This window comes from Nycticebus coucang, chromosome 14, assembly GCF_027406575.1.
Source record: "Nycticebus coucang isolate mNycCou1 chromosome 14, mNycCou1.pri, whole genome shotgun sequence".
In the NCBI taxonomy this organism is placed as follows: domain Eukaryota; kingdom Metazoa; phylum Chordata; class Mammalia; order Primates; family Lorisidae; genus Nycticebus; species Nycticebus coucang.
This window is the reverse complement of record NC_069793.1, coordinates 17,658,252-17,678,463: the sequence shown is the minus strand read 5'-3', so window position 1 is coordinate 17,678,463 and position 20,212 is coordinate 17,658,252. Positions and strand designations below refer to the sequence as shown.

The 20,212-nt window shown below is 47.1% G+C and overlaps 1 protein-coding gene across 1 annotated transcript in view; it reads left to right on the top strand.

The window, feature by feature from the left end:
* Positions 1-20,212, top strand: part of PTPRJ (protein tyrosine phosphatase receptor type J) — a 172,347-nt gene that overhangs the window by 12,662 nt on the left and 139,473 nt on the right. The window lies entirely within an intron of this gene.

Sequence of the window (20,212 nt, the reverse complement as noted above, 5' to 3'; positions counted from 1 at the left end):
CCACCCTAGTCAGAGCCCTGTGGTTTTTTGGTAAATGTGTTTGTTAGAGAACCAGCACTACCACGTGTACTTTTAAAGAGGACATACGATCACGAAGGAGAGCTGAGGTCACCTCCCTCTGGTCAGTAGTGGGCACCTCATCTCTGCGCTGCCCTACCTCACCTCCATGGTGACTTGCATGGGACTGAGAAAACCGTCGTAGCTGCCTGGAGGATCTTGAATCCCATGTTGATTTGATTCTCATATGAATCAGTTCAGTTTTTTTGAATATAAAAAACAAAAAATACAGCTAAATAAGGGAAGAGAGCAAAATTACCTGTAATCTCCACCCTACCCACAAGGTAACTCCTAGTATCATTTTGGTGGGTGATCTTTGTCTTTTTAATAGCATGGTCTACCAATTTTTACTAAAATAGGATAACCTCCTACACATAGGCTTTGTAACTTACATTCTTTTCCCAGTTGGGGTAAATGTCTCCCTAGGGGTACCCCAGGAAACCACAACATAAACATGAGGCTTCTTCCTGAAGGTCACTCTTACTCAGTGGAAAGTATTTTGAAAACAAACAAACATGGACATATTATAGACCCGATATCAGATTTGCATCAAGACTTTTTTCAGCAACTGCAGGAGATAACAGAGAAATTTCTACTATACAGACCCTTGAGGATGAGTTCACTCTCCTGTGCTATTCTCTGGGGCATTTGGGGGTAGTTTGTGACGTGCTGGCAATATATTGTAAACATTTTTCCCTGGAAGTTAATATTCTTTTCTTGTATAACTTTTACCTTTTGTATCCCACTCCATTATATGGAGGTACTTTAACTAATTAGTTCTATATTTAGGCTTCTAGTTTGTATTTTTTTTTTTTTTTTAAGACAGAGTCTGACTGCCACTGTGGGTAGTGTGCTGTGGTGTCGCAGCTCACAGCAACCCCAAACTCTTAGGCTGCAGTGATCCTCCTGCCTCAGCCTCCCAAGTAGCTGGGATTACAGGCACCCACTACAATGCCTGGATGTGTAAATTAAAAAAAATTAGTTTTTAATTTTTAGTAGAAACAGGATCTTGATCTTGCTCAGGCTGGTCTGCATCTCCTGAACTCAACCAATCTGCCCATCTTGGCCTCCGAGAGTACTAGGATTATAGGTAGGAGCCACTGTGCCTGGCCTTTTCTAGTTTGTTTCCAAAAGTTTTTGCCACATGAGCGTTGTTCTTTGGGCTTTGTGGTTAGATCTCTGATGATCGTCTTAAAATAAGTTAAATAATAAAAATAACAGTAGCATCTGGGCGTGGTGGCTTACAACTATAATCCTAGCACTTTGGGAGGCTGAAGTGGGTGGAACCTTGAGATCAGGAGTTCAGGAACAGCCTGAGCAAGAGGGAGACCCCGTCTCTAAAAATAGCTGGGCGTTGTGGCGGGCACCTGTAGTCCCAGCTACTTGGGGGGCTGAGGCAAGAGAATCGCCAAGCCCAGGAGTTGGAGGATGCTGTGAGCTGTGACGCCAGGACACTGTACTGAGGGTGACAAAGTGAGACTCTGTCTCAAAAAAAAAAAAACAAACTAAAAACCCAAAACAATAGCAGCTACCTTAGATTGACTATTATGAATTGCTATCAGCACGGTGTACGTATTAAATTGTTTAACTGTGATGAAGGAAACTGAGGCTCAGACCATCCACCGGCAAGTTGTGGTCTTCCTTTGGGGCCCCAGGGGAGCTGTACTGGCCAGTGTGTGTCTGAGTTTCCCAGAAGGACAGTTTCCCGAGGGCCATTCTCACAGCTGGGAGGGACATCTTCCTGTGGGGATTATTGGTACTCACCACTCAGGGCCTTGAAATGGCAGGAGTGAAATGATTCCCAAAGCCCTAGAAGACAAGAGCATCCTTGCCCTGGAGTTTAGGTCTTGGAGCTGTAAGGTGGCGAAGGCTGTCAGAGCCTGTGGGGCTTGACCCCGATCTAATGAAAAACATAATGGCCTTCTGGTTGGATTTCATAGAGATTCAAATCGGGCATGGATGACGTGACTTCAGGGTTCCTGCAAGAAGAGGAACATGGAAAGGGCACGGGCTTTGGTGTCAGCTGCAGTGGGGATCCAGGTCCATGCTGTTCCCCTGTAGCCATGTGACTCTGTGTCTGCCCAGGGACTGAAGCCTCTCAGAACCTGGAGAATGGGTAGTACCAGTCAAATCGTGGTATTCTTAAAGTTAAACAAGGGAAGGTGTGTAAGGCACTCAATCCAGACTGTGGTACTGAGTGGGCCTGTATGTTCACTCTCTCACACACTCCTCTTTGTTAACACCTCCTAAGTTTGGGGTACAGAGTGACACACAGAGCTGGCTAGGGTTGCCACGCACCCTAGGTATGGGGAGACCTGTTCTGAGGTGTTTGGACAACTGCCAGCCTTGATGCCAGGGACTGTTGTCATCTAGAGTGGTTGGTACTCGCTGTGCAAAGAGAAATTGTTGGGGATGGGAGATGGGTGCTCTTATGTAGGATGATGTGTTGGGGGGTAAGACTCAGACCTCCAGCCTCTGTCTGACCCTAGTTTATCACCAGACTTTTGATTTCTTTTGGAAGATGCACATGGTACCTTTGCTTTTCCCTGGAATCTGACATTTAGGCTTCGTACCTAAGTGTGGTTGGGATGAGGACAGCTCCTTTTTCCCTAGACCAGAGTTTCTCAACCTCAAAGTACTGACATTTTGGGCTGGATAATTGATTGTTGTGGGAGGCTGTCCTTCCTGTGCACTGTGAGATGTTAACAGCATCCCCAGCCATTGCTCACTAGTATGTCAGTCACACCCACTCCCCCAGAGACCAAAAATGTCTCCAAATACTGCCAGCTGTCCCTGGAGGGGAAGATTACCCTGGTTGAGAACCTGTACTTTACATGTTACCTTTTTTTTTTTTTTTGATGTTACCTGCTTTAAAGTCTTGGTGAAGATGGCCTATGCCCTGATAGATTTACCAGGTGGAGCTGGCTGTCCTTCCATTCCCATGTTGTCAACCTCATGTTGGAAATTGACTTCCTCCCAGTGAGACAGGAGGTCTGCACTAACAAGAGCATTTGTACGTGTGACAAATAGGTTGCCGGGTCTCGGAAGGGATCCACATCCGACTCCCTGCACACTGACTCTGTACTGTTTGGATGCCCTGGGGAAGTAAGCACAGGACTGGGAGTCTTTTGGCAAGTTTCCCTCTGTGTTCTCAGCCTCATCTTCCTCCTCAGTAAAATGGGAGTAACTGATATTTTCCCCACCCTGCCTGGGGCAGGAAAGGAAGCCTGCGCTAATGTGATTGATGCTTGCCATGCTGAGCTCTGCTGCAGGGGATGTGAAGTCGAAGGAATGGCCTCACCATTTATTAGGAGCTGGGAGGCCAAATGTGCCAAGTTCCACGCAAGAGGTATGCCCGGTCAGAGGGAGATCCCATTACAAAGAGAGTCACTGCCAAGTTCCAACTCCTACCAGCTCCCTGGAGCAATTTTCAGCTTTTAGTGTTTAGAGGCCTTAGGGCATAAAACTAGAGAGAATGCCTTTCAGCAGTGAGAACAGCAGGAAAGAGGCAGCAGGAGCAACCCTCCTAAAGGGGCTTTCTGTAAACTGTGTTCACACAGCTTGTCAGGAATGCATCACTTAGCGAAGCCAAGGAGGAGCTCCCAACTCATTGTTGGATGGACCTGGGCAGGATGTACTGTTGCCTTGGGGTTCGATTTTTTTTTTTTTTTTTTGTTATCCACAATTCCAACAGGTTATTCTGACATGCCCTCTGGACTGTCGTACTGTGTGCTGGGTGTGCTCTCATTTCATCTTACCATTATTGTGTCCATTTTGGAGATGAGGCACCTGGAGGTGAAGGGACGTGGCTAGAGCCCAGGAATGTGGCTGTCCTGTAATCTCACTTCTGTTCCTCTGTGATCAGCAGCAACTTATCATAGTGGCTTTTAAAGCCTGAATTCTCTCCCGTGACAAATGGGGTTAATAAACACCTCAGAGGATTGCGTTTGAGATTCCCAGAGAGAATGTATGTGAGGCCTTTGGCATGGTGCCTGGCACACAGAAAGTGCTCCATACATACCAGCTGCTGTCATTATTATTGTTTCAACTACCAGTGATCGCAGAGGGCACCTGCTTTGACAAGCTTTTCCAGGAATGCAGACTGGTTTGCCCTGAGCATATATACAGTCTATCATAAGCCCGTCTCTGTACATAAATGTTGGAGGTATAGCTGCTGGGGAAGGCATTACCTGGAGTGGACAAAGAGTCCGAGATTCAGGAAGTAAAGTGAAACCTGCCCTTAGGGTGGAACATGTGATCTAATGGTCTGACCAGCCTCAAATCCCCCGAGGTCTATGCCGTGCAACTTGGTACCCTGTTTCCCTGAAAATAAGATATCCTCCAAAAATAAGACCTACTTACAGGAACGATAAGACATCCCCTGAAAATAAGACCTAGCACATCTTTGGGAGCACACCTTAAAATAAGACACTGTCTTATTTTCGGGGAAACAGGGTAGTTAATGATTACTAAAAAGAGGGACCAGGCTTGGTGGCTCAGGTCTGTAATCCCAGCACTCTAGGAGGCCAAGCTGAGGGTATTGCTTGGGCTCAGGAGTTTGAAACCAGCCTAAGCAAGAGCGAGACCTGTCTCTAAAAAATAGCTGGGGTTGTGGCCGGCACCTATAGTCACAGCTACTTGGGAGGCCGAGAGTTGAGCCTAAGAGTTTGAGGTTGCTGTGAGCTATGAGGCCATGGCACTCAATCCCAGGGCAACTGAGTGAGACTCTGTCTCCCCTCCCCCCACAAAACGAAAAACGATTACTAGTAAGAAGATAAAAAGTATCTTCCTCTCAAAGAATATCAGAGTTGGAAAAGACCTTAGGGACATTAGGCTAAGCAAGACAAATGGGTTCAAGTTTGTGTTTATCTTCAAAGGACTGAAAGTAGCTGGTTGGGCCTACATAGAAGGGATTCTCAGACTACTTGGGTTGTCCTGGCTCAGCAAGAGACTGTACTGGGATCAATTAGTGATGTCTGCCATGGCCATAAGAAGGGAAAGGAGGACCATACATGCTGTTTATTTGTGATCTTTGGTTACATCTGAGAACACTGAGGCATGACACTTGCCCTGTGGGGGTCACCTAGCAAGTCATAAAAGCACAAAAATTGGCTCGGTGCCTGTAGTACAGAGGTTATAGCGCCGGCCACATACATCAAGGCTGGCGGGTTTGAACCTGGCCCAGGCCAGCTAAACAACAATGACAACTGCAACAAAAAAAAGAGCCGGGCATTGTGGCGGGCGCCTGTAGTCCCAGCTACTTGGCAGGCTGAGGCAGGAGAATTGCTTAAGCCCAAGAGTTTGAAGTTGCTCTGAGCTGGAATACCACAGCTCTCTACTGTGAGTGACATAGTGAGACTGTCTCAAAAAAAAAAAAAAAAAAAAAAACAACACAAAAATCTCTTTTGAAAGGGATCTCTTAAGAATGTTGATTCTTGAGTTTCATCTTTGAGAAAATGGTTTTTGCTTGACTGGATAGGAGGAACTCACTAATTGTAGAGGCAGAATGTTCTGTCTTTGGGCCACCCTCCAGATTAGTATTATACTTATATCTTTGAGGTAAAAAGGCCTTGGAAGCCCCTTTAGGTGGGCTTTTCTCCCTCGTGACTGCACCTGGCAAGCTTTTGGAATATACCAGTTGGAGTTTCCTACCCAAGACCAACAGCATCTGGATATCTGGGTGGGCACACAACATTCCAGCATTGGTATTTTCTTTTCCAAGCTCTGCATGTAATGTTAATATATAGTCATATAGTCAGGGTTGGGAACTGTTTTTGGAAACAGAGAGAAAGGGAGCACGATTGCCCAAGGCTGTGCAGGGTTAGTGGCACGAGGAGACGGAAACTAGGGAGGAAGTGACCCCCGCCCCTTTCAAGTGCCAGCCACATGTAAAGGTTCTTTCAGTTTTATGCAAGATGCTGCTGCTTGTCCCACAGATTGAGTCATGTTATGCCACTGCTCTGCACCCTACAGGGTTTCATATTGCTCCAGGTATAAACTGAAACAGTGGCCTGCAAGACCCTGAACCTCTGGTGTGGGTGGTCAGACCCCTTCCTCCCTCTGACCTCATCCCAGCCACCTGCCCCCTGTTCACCAAGAATGGTAGTCACTTGTCACTTGGCCGTGTAGTAGCAGACACTGAACTTACTATGCCATCCTCCCCCAGGGCCTAGTGCCGTTCTCCTAGCTCCCTTTTATCACTCAGGCCCCTCCATCCCATTATCCTGCTTCATTTCCTCTCATCTTTATCATTGGCTTCTTTCTGTCTGTCTCCCTGCTTCCTAGAAGAAGAACTTTCAGAGGGTAGGAATGATTTCTTCTTGCCTAGAACACAGCCTGCCTCAGAAGGATGTTTGTTGAGAAATGAATCGAAAGACCCACCTGACATGGGGCTGGTATTATTCCCAGCTTCCAATTGGCTAGACTGCCTCTCAGTCCCATATCACTTCCAGTCTTTCTTACCTTTTGCAGCGGTAGGCCTAAATTGTGTGTGTATGTGTGTATGTGGGGGGGTGGGGTGAGGGTGGGGGAGGGCCGGGGTGATCATAATAATGGGTGAGATTAGCTTGTTCTGGTAGAAAGAGCATAGATTTTTGGAATCTTGAATCCCAGCACTGCCTCTTGCTAGCTATGTGATCTTGGTAAATTAATGAACCTCTCTGAGATTCAGTTTTCTTGTCTGCAAAATGAAATCGCAAAACTAATTGCATTGAATGCTTTCTCTGTGCCAGGCACTTTACCAAGTGCCTTCTGTGCCTTGCCTGAGAGAATCCTGATGGCAACCTAATGATGAGGGTCTCTTCTTGCTGCCTTCATTGGGCAGGAGAGGAAAATGAGATACAGAGAAGTCAGGCAACCAGCCTGAGGGCACACAGCTCACCCAGGTTCACACCTAGGCTGCCTGGGTCTAGAGTCAGAGTGTTAGGAATTTGTGAAATCCTGCTCACATGCTCTGAGAAGGTAGTGGTGCAGAGACCCTGCGCTCAGTAAACGTTAGTTACCCCTCCCCCTTTGACATTTATTTTCCAGTGACATTTAAGTTTTCGTACTGTTTTGTTGTCAAGTTGGTGACAAAAGTGCCAATTTCCTGTCTGTGGATGTGCCCACTTCCAGACACAGCTTCTGTTGCTAAGGCCTCGGGGAGTGCATCTCTCAGACTGAGCAGGGTGCACAGTGTTTTGGGCCTCGGCACTCAGGGAGGGTGGACAAATGAGTGCTTTTCCAATTAAAATTTTTTTTCTGCCTCAAATATTTATTGAGTGCCAGGCAATGTGACTATGATCAATTAAAAAATACTAAAACAATAATTTGCTGTCGTGGCACCCCAACTCATCAATCCTTTATTTTTCCATGATTGGTTTACCTGGGTGCTTTTTTTGCTTGTGATTATTTTATTATTTTTATTTTATTTTATTGCTTTTTTTGCTTGTGACTATGATGGGCCTGACATGGGTGTCACCTTACTGAGCAAATTTCCTGGGCAGCTTTGCTGTTTTGATAAACGGAAGGAGGAACAGCCAGAGTTGTAAACGGCTGCTCTAGTTTGGGGCAGGCAGGCCTCAGTCTTCATATGACGCCAGGCAGCTTCCAAATGAGTTTACTCATTTAAAAAAAATTTCTTTTTTCCTAATTCTGTAAGAGTGGTATAACAACATTAAAAGAAATTCAGAAACTAGAGAAAGGGAAAAAAGGCCATTTGTCTTCCTCATCACAAAACTATTCTAATTTAAAAGTAGTTATAGTTACGACTTATTTATTCCAGGTGGTTTCTTTTTTGAAATAATGGTAAGCATAGAGCAGGGCCAGTTTCAGATCCTTTAATGCCAAACGGCTAAATGCAGAGAACATTTTTTTCCATGGTAATACATGAATGATAAAAACCATAATTTTTAATAACTGCAGAACTGTAATTCACCTAATTTTCCTAGTTAGAGATTAAGCAGCAGCTAAATTTTTACCATTAAAAGTAGTGCAGGGATGAATATGTTCAAGAATAGAGTGTTTTCTGTGAGGCAGAAATTATTTCTTCAGAATTAATTTCCAGATATCTTACTAATTTTTTTCTTTTTGAGGCAGAGTCTCACTCTGTCACCCTTGGTTGAGTGCCGTGGTGTCATAGCTCATAGCAACCTCAAATTCTTAAAGCAGTTCTCTTGTCTCAGCCTCCCAAGTAGCTGGGGCACTCGCCACAACACCTAACTATTTTTAGAGATGGGGTGGAGGGGGTGGGAGGGGTCTCCCTCTGGCTCAGGCTAGTTTTGAACTGGTGAGCTAAGGCGATCCACCTGCCTTGGTCTTACAGCGTGCTAGGATTATAAGCATGAGCCATCTGGCCCGGCCCATCTTACTAATATTTGGTATCACTTCCCAAACAACTTACCAAAAGAGATGTATTATTTACATTGCCATCAGAATGTATGAGACTGCCTGTTAGATTACTCCCACCTCGGCACTGGTTTTTAACTTTTTTGTTTTTGAGACAGAGTCTCACTGGGTAGAGGGCCATGGCATCATAGCTCATAGCAACCTCAAACTCTTGGCCTCAAGCAATCCTTTTCCTTAGCCTCCCGAGTAGCTGGGACTACAGGCTCCCGCCACAATGCCCTGCTGTTTCTTTTCTTTCTTTCTTTCTTTCTTTTTTTTTTTTCTATTTTTAATAGAGCCGGGGTGGGGATGGGGTCTCGCTTTTGCTCAGGCTGGTCTCAAACTCCTGAGCTCAGGCAATCCACCCGCTTTGGCCATCCAGAGTGCTAGGATTACAGATTGTAGGCGTGAACCACTGCTGAGCCTGGCCAGTTTTGTCATTTTTTTAAAAATAAGGTTTTAAATTTAATATTGCTTGTTGGAGACATGCCAGCTGTGCTGTGTGGTGGCTGTCTCACACCACTTTTTGACTGTGTGTGACTCACATAGAGTCTGTTTTTTATGATCTTTTTTTTTTCTTTAAGACAGAGTCTTATTTTGTCACCCTCAGTAGAGTGCTGTGGCATTATAGCTCACAGCAACCTCAAACTCTTGGGCTTAAGCAATTGTCTTGCCTGAGCCCCCCAAGTAGCTGGGACTACAGGCGCCTGCCACAACGCCTGGCTACTTTTAGAGATGAGATCTCACTCTGGCTCAGACTGGTCTTGAACCTGTGAGCTCAGGCAGTCCTCCCACCTCAGCCTCTCAGAGTGCTAGGATTATAGGTGTGAGCCACCGTGCCTGGCCTTTCTGATCCTTTTTTAAAAAAAATGCTCAGGGAAAATGTCAAGTTCCTGTGTATGTTTTGTAGCTGTCATTTGTACTTGTCTGGTGGTACCAAGAAAAATTCTCACTGTAGCCAGAAACCAGCTGAGCCTAGTTGTCTACTGCAGAGACCATCAGGTATACTCAATTCACTTTTAGAGCTAATTTTAGGAGTACCTGTTCTGCAATATCTGGCTTTAAATTCAAATACTGTGATTGTGGGATGAACACTTGCAGAATGAAATGTGACCAAGCACCTACTAGCTGTCTGGGCGTGTCCTGCCTGGTTACATCTGAGAAGAGGCAGCATATGCTGGCACCGTGGGAAGAGAATGCTGAGTTCAAATCCCAGCTTTGCCCTGTTTGTCATGACCTTGATCATGTTCCTCTTCTGTTTCCTCCCTATCCCCCTCCACCACCCACCTTAGTTTCCCCACTTGTATGTCAGGCTGACAGTGGGCCAATGTCGAGATTAAGGACATCGTGTTATCAAGGATTTTGCACACAGGAAGGTCGTGGTGGTGGTTATTAAAATAGTATTGGCCTGAGGAGAGGACAGAAGAGGTGGGAAACAGGCTGGTCCAAGTCTCTTCCCATTAGGAGGCTCCAGCTTTGTTGAGAGATAGATGGGCTGGCTGGAGACTGTTAACTGTCCTTATTTCTTTCTTTCTGGTTTTTTTTTTTTGTGACAGACTTTTACTCTGTTTCCCTGACTGGAGTGCAGTGGCATTATCATAACTCACCACAGCAGCCTTGAATCCCTGGGTTCAATGGATCCTCCTGCTTCAGCCTTCCAAGTAGCTAGGACTACAAGTGCATACCACCACGCCCAGCTAATTTTGTATTTTTTGTCACTCAGGCTGGTCTCAATCTCCTGGCCTCCAGCAATATCCTCCCACTTCAGCTTCCCAAAGTGGTAGGATTTTAGGTGTGAGACAGTGCACTGGGCAAATTTACCCTTATAAATGTGTGCAGTTCTGACGGGCACAGTGGCACACACCTGGAATCCTAGCACTCTGGGAGGCCAAGGTGGGAGGATTGCCTGAGCTCAGGAGTTTGAGACTAGTCTGAGCAAGAGCAAGACGCTGTCTCTAAAAAATAGCCCAGCTTTGTGGCAGGCGTCTGTAGTTTCAGCTACTTGGGAGGCAGAGGCAAGAGGATCTCTTGAGCCCAATAGTCTGAGGTTGCTGTGAGCTATGACGCCATAGCACTATACCATGGAGGACAAAGTGAGTGTCTGCCTTAAAAAAAAGTATGCAGTTCAGTTGTTTTATTATATTCAGAATTGTGCACCCAATACAACTATCTAGTTCCCGAATATTTTCATTACTCACAAAAGAGGCCCTACAATCCCTTAGTAGTCACTCCGTATTTCTCCTTATCACTGGCAACTGCTAATTTGCTTTTTGTTTCTGTGAATTTGCTTATTTTGTGTATTCCATGTGACTGGAATCATAGAGTGTATGTCCTTTGATTCTGGCTGTTTTTGCCTTGCATGCTATTTTCACAATACGTCCACATGGCAGCAAGCATCAATGCTTCATACCTTTTTTTGCCAAATGATATTCCATCTTAGGGATAGACCGTGTTTTATTTATTCTTCCATGAGTTGGTGGACATTTGGGTTATTTCTACTTTTTGCTACTATGAACATTTGTGTACTTTTTTTGTAGAGACAGAGTCTCACTTTGTCGCCCTCGGTGGAGTGCTGTGGCATCACAGCTCACAGCAACCTCCAGCTCCTGGGCTTAGGTGATTCTCTTGCCTCAGCCTCTGGAGTAGCTGGAACTACAGGTGCCCGCTACAATGCCTGGCTATTTTTTGTTGCAGTTTGGCTGGGGCTGGGTTTGAACCCAGTTTGACTCGGTATATGGGACTGGCGCCTTATTCACTGAGCCACAGGCACTGTCCCTTTAGTTTATTTTTTTTCTGAGACAGTCTCACTTTGTCGCCCCTGGTATAGTGCTGTGGCATCACAGCTCACAGCAACCTCAGACTCGTGGGCTCAAGGGATCTTCTTGCCTCACGTTCCCTAGTAGCTGGAACTATAGGCGCCTGCCACAAAGCCGGGCTATTCTTTAGAGACAGGGTTTTGCTGTTGTTCAGGTTGGTCTCAAACTCCTGAACTCAGGCGATCCTCCCTCTCCAGCCTCCCCCCCAGAGTGCTAGGATTATAGGTGTGAGCCACCTTGCCTGGCCTGTGTACTGTTTTTTATGACATGTGTTTTCATTGTGTGGGGGATTTTGAACTGGGAAACCGTGTTTGGAGCCTTTGGTAGGGTGGGCTGGGAGGAGCCTGTGCATTGTCTCCCCTTAGTGGGCCAGGTCAAGTTTTAAGTGACCCTTTGAGGCAGGGTCTATTATTATCCCTTTTTTACAGATGAGGGCACTTAGGCTTAGTGAGTAAGCTGCATGGCTGAAAAGTGACAGATCCCAGCTCTGGCCAGCTCTTAGCTGGCCTGTAGGCCCTTGCCCCCAGTAGACCAGGTGATTATGGTGGCCTCACTGGGAGGGACCCAGAGGCTGAGTGGTGCTGCAGAGAGGCAACAAGCTGGACAGGTTGGGGTGTGTGTACTGGGGTGAGCAGCTAACAGGGGAGGGGAGATGCGTCAGAGGCAGCACCACTAGGACCTGCTGTGAAGATGTGGTGGGAGGAGGAATGCTGAATTAGAGTCTGGAGAGTGTGTTGGATTCTTGGTGTGACCTTGTGACCTTGGGATAATTTCCTTTGAGCTTCACCTTCCTCATCCAGAATCTGGGCTCTTGTCTTGGCTTCCTGCCTCCCTCAAGGCTGACGGGATTTAGGCATGAGAAAGAGAAGGAGGCCAGGAGGACTGGGGGTGGGGGAGCTAGTAGAAGGAGAGGTGGGTGGGGCTGGGGGCAGAATCTGCTAGAACCTTTAGAGTTGATGAGGGGGTGAGGAGGGACATACAGCAGGTGCAGGTGGGTGTGGAAGGAGGTAGCCTGCTGGCTTGGAGGATATCCCTGTTCATTCAGGGGAGTTCTGAATCCTGCAGAATTTCCTACCGAGAGGCTAATGAGCTGGTTGTAATATAGAAACTATCGATTTTTCCTAGTATGGATTTGAATTTGAGCCATTGTTTCTGGGAAGATTTGATGTTGACCCATGAAGCATCAGCAGCACACCTCCATCTTCCTCACCCCTCCCTCATTCCTTCTGGGCATGACCTTAAAACTAGCGAGGCTTTCCTGGGTCATGAAGGTTTTCCCAGGGCCTTGCCTGTCTGTGCCTGTCTCTCTTCAAGTCGCGAGGCTGACCATCCTCTTTATCACCGGCTTGCAGCTTGCCTGGGTTTTGTGAAAAGCTTGTCATTGCCTGTTAGAAAATAAAGACAGAACCCTCCCTTTTGGGGCTGGTGTTGTGATGACTTGCTCTTGCTCTGACTTCATGGTTTTGCTGGGTTGTTATGAATCAGTCACTTAATTTTTTTTTTTTAAGTATGACAAACATATTTATCTTAACATGGGAAACTAGGCTTATGTGATGCAAGTGAGATGATTTTTAAACATACTTAGTTACTGCTTGGGGCCTGTAGCTCAAAGCGGCTAAGGCGCCAGCCACATACGCCAGAGCTGGCAGGTTCGAATCCAGCCTGAGCCCACCAAACAATAATGACAACTACAACCAAAAAATAGCTGGGCATTGTGGCGGGCGCCTGTAGTCTCAGCTACTTGGGAGGCTGAAGCAAGAGAATCGCTTAAGCCCAGGAGTTACAGGTTGCTGTGAGCTGTGATGTCATGGCACTCTACTCAGGGCCACAGCCGAGGCTCTGTCTCAAAACAACAACAACTTAGTTAGCGTTCTCCCCCTACTGCTGAATCAGAGAGCTATCCAGTGTGTTCCCCTTTATCCCGACCAGTGCCCGCATAAGGGTTAGCTAAGAGCCGGCCAGAGCTGGGCGTGGGGTCCCTTCCTTCTGTGTGTTCCTGCTCTCTTTCCGCCAGATAGCAGCTCTTCAGTCAGGAGCTGTACCTACGAGTTTGCCTCATTGATGTGCAGTCACTTGTTATTTAAAAAACCTGATCAGGTCCAAGAGCCTCTTTCAGAGCAACATGGGACCCTGAGCGTCATCTAACGGGAACAGAGATGTTGAAACAGAGGCCCAGAGAGGGGAAGTGACTTACCCAATACTGCCCAGCTGGTCTCAGTGTAAGCCTGTGGGAGCCCAGCTTCCTGACTCTAGCCCCTCGTTCTTTCCACCCTGCTGTCACTGAAGTTCCGGTGGTGCACACGCAGGATACTCAGCAGCCTGTCTTTGGTGTTGGGTTTCTGGGGTTGAGTTCTGACATGCGCCAGCTGATCTCCTGAAGGGGCGAGGGGGTCGGCGTGAGGCTGGGGTGGGGTTGGATCCATTCCTTATGGGGGAAAAGTTGAAGGAGTCTGTTAAGATTCTGGAATCTCTGTGGTTTTTGGCCCTTTGAGGGGAGGCTGAGCGTGCCTGGACCCAGGAGGTTGGCTGCTCACACCTTCCACTCCCGTTTATTGTGTTTGCGTCCCACAGAGAAATCAACCCAGTAACCCAGTGAACTTATTGTCAGCAGGGAGGTGGTTTGGGGAAGAAAAATAGTTCCTTCTATAATAAAACTTGGTGATAAAACGTTGAAAGTCATTGTCTTACTCATCCGTGTCGGAGATAAGTCACACAATTGGTGGTGTCAGGGGCCCAGGGTTTCCCCCCTGTGAGGACACAGTGGGATGAACTGCGTGTGGGGTGGTCTATTAAAAAACAAGAAGCCATGTGTTGGAAACAACCTAAATGTTAAGCAATCGGGGAATTGCTGAAACTGGGGATTACTATGCAGCCATTACAAATGCTTCAAAAGGTTTAATGATATGGGAAGGTGTTTATAATTTAAGAAATGTAAAGATGTGAGCTACAAAATAAAGCACCCACCTAATTTGGTAAAACAGTCCAACAGACCTCAAACTTGAAAACGTGCTTTGTATGGCTATGTGGGTGTGCCGTGAGGGGGTGCCTAACAGCAAGCTAGGTAGGCCTGGGCCATGCCTGGCCTTTGCTGCATTCAACCTTTCCAAGCTCAGGCTTCTCATCTATTAAATGGGAATAGTACCTTATCTCTTTGGCTTGTTGTTAGAGTTAGATATCAGGGCTTTCAGACAAAGGGCTTTTGTGCACCGTGGCTCTGATCAGACCAGACCAAGTTATGTACTGCTCTGAGCCCACCAAGGCTGCCCAGTGCTTTCTGGAGCACACAGGACAGTGTTTCTGGACATACACACTTTGGGAGCTCCGCACCCCAAATTTCTTTCAGTTCCTCCAGTGTGCCACACTATTGCTTGCCACGAGGCCCTTGCACATGGTGGAGTAACTCTTGTTTCTCCGTCTCCCTGAACAAACCGAGTTCCCCAAGGGCACCATGTCATAGGGCCTGGAAACCCAATGGAGCTTAGTAAGTAATTGATGAATTGAAGAGGTGGGAGTTGAGTTGGGCCTTTACATAAAGAGTGTGGTTTGGTGAGCAGGGTGGGAGCATCGTTGAGGAGATGGGCTGGACAGAGGGCTGTGGTGGTCTCTACTGTCTATTCAGGGACCAGGTCTGGGCAAAGGCGGACATCGACTTTGGTGAACCTGCTTTTCAGCCTTCATTGTCACATAAAGTCACCACTCATTGTAAGACACTTCATCTAATCTACAAAGTTTGATCAATTTTGCTACCTTTTTTAGTTTGGCCTGTGTATAAGGGATCTGTCTGGACTAAGCCTGTGCATAAGGCCATGCTCATTGTGCTTAAAGTGGTGAGGGCTGGACTTGGGGGCAGAAGATGGCGTGGAAGTAAAGAAATGCCTATTAGGGGCCCAGAGTGTGCCGATTGTTCTCATGTGCATTATTCCCAGTTAGCAGAGTACAGCTCAAAATGTGCCTGGCCACATGTGTGTGATCATGTTAATGAGGAGAGTGCCGCTTCTCCTCCCCCGTTTAAATGAACACATATAATGCTAAGTGTCAGGCACCATTTAAAAAATTGTACTAAAATACTCATAATGTAAAATTAGTCATTTTCACCATTTGTAAGTGTACAGTTCAGTGGCATTAAGTACATACACAGTACGTACCAGCCAGCCGTGTCACTGCTGTCTATTTCAGGCATGGTTTTTGTGCTTACGGAACTCATTGAGTCTTCACTGCATCCTGATGAGGAATCTGCGGTTTTGTATCTTTTCTGAGTTGAGGAGTCTGAGGTGCAGAGGAGTTTAGTAACTTGCCCTAGGGCTGTGCTGGAGCTAGTATTCTAACCCTAGGGAGCCCGGTACTGTCAATTTTCTTTCTTTTCCCTTTTTTTTTTACCCCAGCAAAGCTGGAAATGGAGCTTCTTTTTAATGTTGGATCTCTTGCTTTTTTGCAATATTGACTCAAATGAACCAAAAAACACCACTGGGGCCAGATGATGCCCATTTCTGCTGTGACCCTGGCGGGGCCCTGCGCTCTCCTTTGCCTGTCTCCTGCATCCCCACAAGAGTCCCCAGAACTTGGGGCTTTGTTCCCCATTGGTGCAGTGAAATTGCTAGGCAGAGAGGTGGAATACCTTGTTTGAGGTCCCATAGCGGGAAGGGGCGGAGTCAGGATTCCAGCCAGGCAGCTGAACTCTAGAGTGGGCTCTGTTCCTCTGCCTCCTGCCCAGGGGTGGGCTGGGCTCTGCAAAGAGTTACTAGGAAAGGGGAAGAGATGGATCTCCTGTGAGCCAGACGTTATGCTAGGCACTTTCTCTCACTTTAATTCATGTAGCCCTCACTACAATCCTGAGGCACTTTCTCTCACTTTAATTCATGTAGCCCTCACTACAATCCTGAGGCTGGTGGGGGTTCTTATTTCACAGATGTGAAAACTGAGACTTAAGTCAGGTGGCTTGCCAGGCTCACATGGGGGTGGAGGAGCAAAGCCAGGATTTGAACTTGAGTCTGAGAGACTGCTAAGCCTGTGATATTCTTTCTTTCCTGTGGGAAGGTAGTAATTTCAGTTTTAAAATATACCTGCTTGAGGAGAGAGTGCTGGAAAGTTCAGTCAGGAAGATCTAGGCCCACTGTGTTGACATGACAGAGTACTGTGGTTTCCATCCATGTGTATTTTGTAGTTTGGGGTGGCTGGGGAGGAGCAGTGTCTCACAAGCTCACACTTAGGGTATGGCTTGGGGGAATTGTAAAGTGGGTACCCCTGGGGTGAGTGCATTGCTAGCCATTGCCCAGTTTTTCTTTTGTTTCCTTTTGGTGAATGGTTTGCCAATAGTAGCCTTGCATATCAGCTTGTTTTGACTCACACCCTTTCTCTGAGTGGTGCTAATTGAATTGAGCCACAGTCCCAAGGTCATGTTTTCAAGGTTGGTATCTGGGAGGTTTTGTTAGAAGGTCTTGCACTGTATTCTAGCCACCCAAAATATTGACCCCCCCCCAACCCCAGCCATTCAGTAGGGTTCCCTGAGCGCCTGCCCAGCTCTGCAGTGAGCACCAGGGGAATAAAAGTGGAGGACAATGGCCCCTTAGTCAAGGAACTCAGGACCTACACAGGAAGGAGAGGGGCACCTCCTTTACCTGTTGCAGAAGGTGTAACTTTGAGAAAGGATGTTCTAGTTGGAAAGAACAACATGGGGAGAGAGGTGGAGGTGGCCTTGGGAGAAGAGGCCCCAGCACTGGCCCCTTGAGAGAGGGCTCAGGGCTCTCAGCCACTTTCAGAGCCCAGCATCAAGCCCAAGGCCTGCTGACAATGTGTTTCAAGTGGGCATTCAAGACACCAGGCCCCATGAGTGAGAAGTGAGAGACAGGTGGTATGTGTGCTAAGTTCCATTCGAGCCATCTTCACCTATATACCACTTATTTTCTTTCAAATACGTGAAATGGGCATCAGAACTAGGAGGACCATGAATCTGGTGGTCATGGAGGGGCCACATCAGGTGTGGACTATAGGCATGGATGCTAGCAGGTTACAGGGTCAGAGGTCAAGGCCAGTGTTCAGTCAGAACTGGGTCCCTGCAGGAGTCAAGGCCAGTGCTAGGCAGACATCCTAGTGGACTCAGGATCCTTGGGGCAGCGGGAGAGAGGAGGGCTTTCTGCCCGGAAGTGTTTGGTGAACACTTGTTAATCATTTCCTGCCTGGGGAAGCCCTGCGGTGTGCCCAGAAGAGGCCTACTCTGCATGGAGGAGGGGCCACTTGTCACTTGAACGCCTGACCTCCTCCTTGCCTGCTGGCTCTCTGGGAGTTTGGGTGGTGGCTTCAACCTGTGGCGGCAGAGCAGCAGGGCAGCCAGAGCTGCTGTGGGTAAATAAGCAATGAACACAGTGCGGGGAACTGTTGCCAGGAGCTCAGTGAGCTAAACAGAGCCATGTGATGCACTCTGTGGGCGGCCACCCGGGGATTCCAGACCACACCCAGATCCCTCCTCTCCTACCTACTTCAAAGAAAGTGTGTGGGGGTGGTGAGGACCCTGCCCTGGCCCCAGTCTCTGGGATCTTGGCTTTGACTTGGGTGTTACTGTGCATTCATATGGCCCTGAGCTTGAGGCAGGAAGTTGGCTTTGCTGAAGTTGGGCTGAGCAAGTTGGTTCTGGAATGTGCCCAGGCACCCAATGTCCATCTGTCCAGACAAAGGCAATTATTTAGGTCTGAAGGATCCATTTGATTTTTTTTTTTTTTTTTTTTTAGGAATAGGGTCTTACTATGTTGCCCAGGTTGGACTCAAACTCCTGGGCTTAAGTGATCCTCCTGCCTCAGCCTCCCAAGGAGCTGGGACTACAGGTGCACACCACCCCAATGGCTTTGAGTTGACTATTTAGAAGTGCAGTGTGTTCCACAGTTAATAGGTAGTGGTGGTGGTGGAGGGGATGGCATGGGAGAATAGAGCCGCTCTTTGCTCCTTTGCTGTTATAGGACCAGCTCTTGTTTATGGGGTGGTGGCTTCATTTCCTTCTTAGCATCATTTAGAGTCCCCTGGGGTCACAAGAACAAATGTGGGTCTGTCCCTCATTCTTTGGGAGAAAGAGAGTAGTTATTGTGGCCAAGCAAGTTTATCAAACTCTGGTCTAAACAAAATCAAACAGATGTCTTTTTTTGCAGGACTTATAAGAACCTTTAGTACATTTGTAATTTTCTAAGGGGGAGGGTGCTATAAACTCCCTGTTTTCTCTAGATTTTTGATTTCCTTCATGCCTATCTCTTTTTAGAGACATCTCATGAGAGGTGTTTTCAGGACCCTGAAACGAATACTTATTGAGCACTTACCATGTGGTAGTGACTGCTTTAGACACTTGGGGTACATCCATGACCAATTCAGACCAAGATCTCTCTCCCCTGTGAGAATGTCTTTTCTAACTGAAGCGATTAACTAATCTTTATGGAGCACCTGTTATGTGTCAGGTGTGTGAATTATCACAGGTTATGTAGTAATAACGCTCACAACAGCCTGAGGAGGTAGATGGACCATGTTAAAGATTAGGTAACAGAAGCTCTGAGTGGTAAAGGGATTTGCTTACTTTGGCTGGATTGTCTTTTTAGATTATGTCTTGAGATTGCAGGAGCTAGTGAAATTTAGAATCTGTGGAAGAGACACTCGGGTCTGAGTGGGATGCCCTACCAGGGGTCCTCAAACTGCGGCCTACGGGCCACATGCAGCGGTGTGATTGTATTTGTTCCCATTTTGTTTTTTTACTTCAAAATAAGATATGTGCAGTGTGCATAGGAATTTGTTCATAGTTTTTTTTTAAACTATAGTCTGGCCCTCCAACAGTCCGAGGGACAGCGAACTGGCCCCCTGTTTAAAAAGTTTGAGGACCCCTGCTAGTGCTTCCTGCTGTATACTTCTATGTCCCTTTATGAAGGTCTGATGGAGAAATTTCTCTGAGGCTCTGACTCAGGTAGGGAGAGCTATATTTCTCCAGAACAACTATTTCTTTCTTTCTTTTTTTTTTTTTTGTAGAGACAGAGTCTCACATACCGCCCTCAGGTAGAGTGCTGTGGCATCACACAGCTCACAGCAACCTCTAACTCTTGGGCTTACGCGATTCTCTTGCCTCAGCCTCCTGAGCAGCTGGGACTACAGGCGCCCGCCACAACGCCCGGCTATTTTTTTGTTGCAGTTTGGCCGGGGCTGGGTTTGAACCCGCCACCCTCGGCATGTGGGGCCGGCGCCCTACTCACTGAGCCACAGGCGCCGCCCATTTCTTTCTTTTTTTTGAATGGGCCCTGAGAATCATGTGGCTGATTGTGTTTTCCTTTGACTTTGGTTATTAAGCACCTGAGAGCTAGATTTGTGGCCCATCTTGATACTTCTGCAGGAAGGGACCATATGGTACACTCTTCTAGGTGCTGATCTTACTGTTGGCTTTATTATTTTCCCTACACTTAAAATTTTCTTTTGGCCCAGTTCTATTGGTGTTTATTTTATTCTTTTGTGGTGTTTGTATTATTCTAAGTCACCATAAATACTTGGTGAAATGGAGCTGGGTATAACTAAATTTTTTAAGTAATGGGAAGATGACTTTCCTAAGATCCCCCAGCTGCTCCGTAGGGAGCTGGGCTCTAGGCCCAGCTCTCCTGGCTCTTGGCTCTACCCTTTTTCCAACATGCTACATACCTTTCTGGATTAGGATCTACCAGGTTCCTTTGCAGGGGGAGCCAGGTCTGTTTGGCTCTTGCATCCATCATTTTGTGGCTTTCAGAGGAAACTGGGCTGGCTGGATTAGAGGTGTCGAGTGGCTTGAATTGACCTGAATGTCACACACGTGGTTCAAGCAAGGCTCTGGGCTGTGGCTTCCTTCGTGGCGAGGGCTGCCCAGCCTCTCCCGGGAGAGAGACCATGATTCTGCTTTTTGCTTACAGGGCATCAGGTTCCAAGCAGGGACCAGACCAGATAAGCGATGTGTGCTCGTCACAGCAACTTCCATTCATTATCCTCTTAAG